The 4,272-nt window shown below is 34.6% G+C and overlaps 1 long non-coding RNA gene across 1 annotated transcript; it reads left to right on the top strand.

Moving 5' to 3' along the window:
* The first annotated feature begins 7 nt into the window (after positions 1–7).
* Positions 8–2,046, top strand: LOC126706919 (uncharacterized). The gene is made up of 3 exons (XR_007648763.1): positions 8–280; positions 868–985; positions 1,220–2,046. It is a non-coding gene; the product is annotated as an uncharacterized LOC126706919 (long non-coding RNA).
* The last annotated feature ends 2,226 nt before the right edge of the window (positions 2,047–4,272 follow it).

Below are 4,272 nucleotides of genomic sequence, written 5' to 3' on the forward strand. Positions count from 1 at the left end.
CCAGTTTGGCTCTCTAAACAAAACCCTCAAATCACAGCTAAAACCATACAAGAACCAGACAACCGCAGCGGCACACCCACAACCTCAAATCGGCGGCGCTTCTTCTCATCCAATCCAACTCGTCGGCGTCGCTCCCTAGTTTCGTCTCTTCCAATCCATCCTCAAATCGGCGACGCACTCATATCCAATCCAACTCGGCGGCGCTTCAACTCTTCCCGTACGACTTGGCGGCGCTTCTTTTCTGCCATTCTAAATCGGCAGAACCACCCACAATCTTCAGGTTCTCTCTTTACATATGATTAACGCTGATATGGGTTTATATTATTTCTCTAAACTTTGTGGGTTTATGCTATTATTGTTTTGTTTGAGTTTCGGTTCTTATATATTTGACAAATTAATCTTTACACCGAAGGGCTTGATAGTCCAACATTGATTGCCTGGATCACTATTGCCATGTGAAACGAAATTGTAATAAGGTTGCCGATGCTTTGGCAAAGAAATCTCGGGTTGGGCTAGAACTTCAGGTTTGGGTTGAAGACTTACCTGGGGACATTATCCCCTTTGCTCTGTTTGATGTTCATAGTTTTCCTTTGTTTTAATAAGAAAACTATATAAATTATTGTAGCGATAAATTATTGTAAAATTCTCAATGATATAAATTTATTATGTTCAGTAACTTAATTTTGCAAGTAACTTATTCCTCAAAAAGATGCTCAAATTATTTTGTTTCTTGCAGCTTGATCTAAAAACTTTATCCGTTGCAATCCGTTTCTTATGGGCCAAATCTCCTGAGCAACGGGCCAAATCTTACCATTTAATTTCATTGATTCAGGATTTCCACTCAATACTTTGTTTGTGAATGTGTAGGCATGATATAATTGCTCAAATATATTATGCAAGGAGACTTTCAGAGAAGCTGCATCCTGTTGCTAGAATGATAGAACTTCATGGAGGTCATCTAGCGAGCCATGAGAGGACCGAAGAGGTACATTTTTCATCTATAATTGATTTGATTACAATAAAGCAGCTCATTGGATTATGGCATGGTGAAAATCTAAGACGAAAGGATTTAAATAATCGGTGCTTAATAATAATAATAATTATTATTATTATTATTATTATTATTAGTGCTTCTTGAAATCTATGACCGTGACTTGATTGGACCATAGTTTACAAGGAGAACAGAACCTAAAAACTTTTCTTTTCCCTTAAATTTCAGGTCAATCAAGCAATTCTTGAATTAATCAAGGCATTAGAAGTGAGTATCAATCCTAATGAATGGACTAATTTGCCAAAGAAAAAGTCTGGTAAGTATTCCACATTGAAGACAAAAGCCTCTCTTTCTTCCTTTGATTGGATTGACATCATGACCTTTAGCTGTAGCTCAGGAGTCATTATCCAATACTATCAGAGCACCACAATCCCTACTTACATAAAATAGGGCCTTGCATGTGAGTTCACAGATAGGAGTAGGACAGATATGCAAGTAAATAGGAAGTATAGTGCTGTAGGAGTGCCCAATAATTCCTTATAGCACTTAGAAAGTTAGAAGTACATTCTAGTTTTAGCCCTACAGCCATTGCATATCAATATTGTGGATAAAGTGATCTAGAAATATAACCTAATGTCAGGAAATTCACTGCACCGGAATTTCTTAACTATAACTATAATTCTAGATTTCAGTATGCTGTGATAAAACTAGCTCAACTGCTAACCAGGGTTATTGCTCGGAGTATACCATAATAAGAGCTTATCCATCATAGCTTCAGGGTGTAACCAAGTTGAACTAAGACGAGCTATGTTTTATGATATTGAATGTTGGGCTATTAATAAGTAACATTTTCATAAAATGAGACTTTTTGTTGTTGTATCTCATAAAATTAACCTCAATAGACTAGTTGAACAACTTTTGATGAATCTAACTACTGACCAAAACACTGCTGTTACTTAAATCATAAGTAACAAACTAACAATAACCAAATCACATATGCAGTATAAAATTCTACATTCTATTTTGAAATCATGTGTTGATACATGTTGCTTTTTTTTTCCCCTGCCGGGTGGATAGGGCCAAGGGTGACATTAATCAGAATAAACACAGAGGGAGGAAGCAATATCTCTATCGTGCTTTACGTTCTATCAAGACTGAATATTTTCCTGTTATACCTTTTTGGTCTCATTGTTTGCATTTGAGTATGGACGACGGGTTCTAAAAAGTTTAAAACCAGTTAAAGTTGGACCTTCCCTTGCATTAGATGATAGTCAATGAACCCATGTTTTTACTGGTAATCCTCCACTCCTAGATATCTTTTTTTTTTTGGTCATTCTCTCTTTTCTTGATTAAGAGCATAAATAAGAGAAGCTAAACATTTCTTTTCCTTTTTTGCAGGGGCTTATTGATATGTCACCCTTCCATTACCTCATATACCATAACAAGTGAATACTGAATACACAGGATTCATAAAACGATTTTTGTAACAAAAGATGAGAGGCTAACAATCCGGCCATTCAGATTTTCAAAGCGATTGGAGGCAAAAAAGGTGGGAGATTGGGGCAGCCAATATTTAGGCAGATACCTCTCCCCTTGCTATCGGTTCATGTTTAATTTTTTATACTTGCAAAAGATGATGTAACAAATCCCCTTGTGCCTAATCTTCAACAAACTCAATACCCTTTTGAGTGGCAATTTATAAGAAAAAAAAAAAGGCTTCTTGACTCCTTTGTTTAAAAATCCCTCTGCTTCTTGACTCTTGAGATACAGAATAATCATGGTTTTGGAATCTCAAAGGCATAGGTGCAACCATAAGTTAATTACAAAGAAAGCTTCACAAGGTTGCTGGAACATTTTTTATTTTTATAATTCGATAATAGTGGGAAAAGGGAATTAAACCATGTATGTTTCTAGTGGAAACACCATGAAATGCTAGTTAAACTAATAGTCATGTTGGAACTTTGAAATGGACGAATACCAAACCTACATATTGAAATGCAGCTGTCACTTGTCACAGAAAATAATGAAATTTCAAACAGCTCTAAAGTGCCCAGCAGGGGCTGTACTAGATGGAACCCAAACATAAAAAGAAAGATCTTCTAATCAAAGTTTAATAACATTTTGGGATTTGACCCCAAAGATTATAAGCTTCCCTTTAAAAAAAAACCTAGGGGGAAAAGTTTAGATCACCAACTTTCTCTGGAGTATTATGGAATGTGATATTGATTTATGACCTATCAGATGCATGTATATAATAATAGCTTACCCATAAAAAAGAAAAAAAGAAAAAAAAAAAAGAAATGTTCAAAATTCAAGAGCTGGAACTTCCAAAGATTGAAAGAAGCAAAAATTATCTCATAATAATAATAAAGTTAGAAGTATATTAGAAACTACACAAATGATCATTTTAGTATATTATTCCTGTATCATGATCCACTGTAAACATCTCTGTATCGATCCATGTGGACCAATATATTATTCCTAAAAAAATTAATACATAACCATAGAAAGTATAAATCAACACTATTTTATACTACTGTACAAAAGGAAACCAACAACAAAACAAAAGCCAGAAGGCAAAAAACCCAGATGGAAAACTAAAGAATAAGGATCAAATGTACTGAGATTTTGGTGACGAGAAACGGTGGAGATTTCGAACAAAAGGGCAGAGAAAGAGAGGAAAATTGGTGGTTGTTATCACCGACATTGAAGGAAAGAAGATTTGGGATGAACTAGGGTTTTTCTTGGGCGTAGGATCTTGTGGGCTTTTCAGCTTATGGACCGAAAATTGAAAATTCAAAAAATTAAAATTGCAGGCGTGAAGTGCTAGGATTCAAACCAGAGTTGGTTGGCAAAAAATATACCAAATTACCACCAAGCTGATGCACTAAGTTGTTACTAGGCTTAACTTAAAATATATAGATATGTAAAACTAACGAACTAAATAAATAAATAAATAATTAATTAATTAATTAACTAATTAGTATATCAATATTAATCTCACACATTAATATTTATTAGAAAATGATAAACATCAAGAAAGTGACCTCAACTATGTCGTTTTAGAAGGAGGTATGCCTTGACCATTACAAGAATCCAAGTGTTACCAAGCCAACCATTTTGAATCTTTTAAAGCTATCACACTATCATATGTCGGAACCCTTGGAGTTTATAAAACAACTTTATCAGGAAATACAAGAAATAAAGACTATCGGAATTGCTTCTAAAACGATTATATATATATATATATATATAGAGAGAGAGAGAGAGAGAGAGAGAGA

This window comes from Quercus robur, chromosome 11 (genome assembly GCF_932294415.1).
Source record: "Quercus robur chromosome 11, dhQueRobu3.1, whole genome shotgun sequence".
Lineage (NCBI taxonomy): Eukaryota > Viridiplantae > Streptophyta > Magnoliopsida > Fagales > Fagaceae > Quercus > Quercus robur.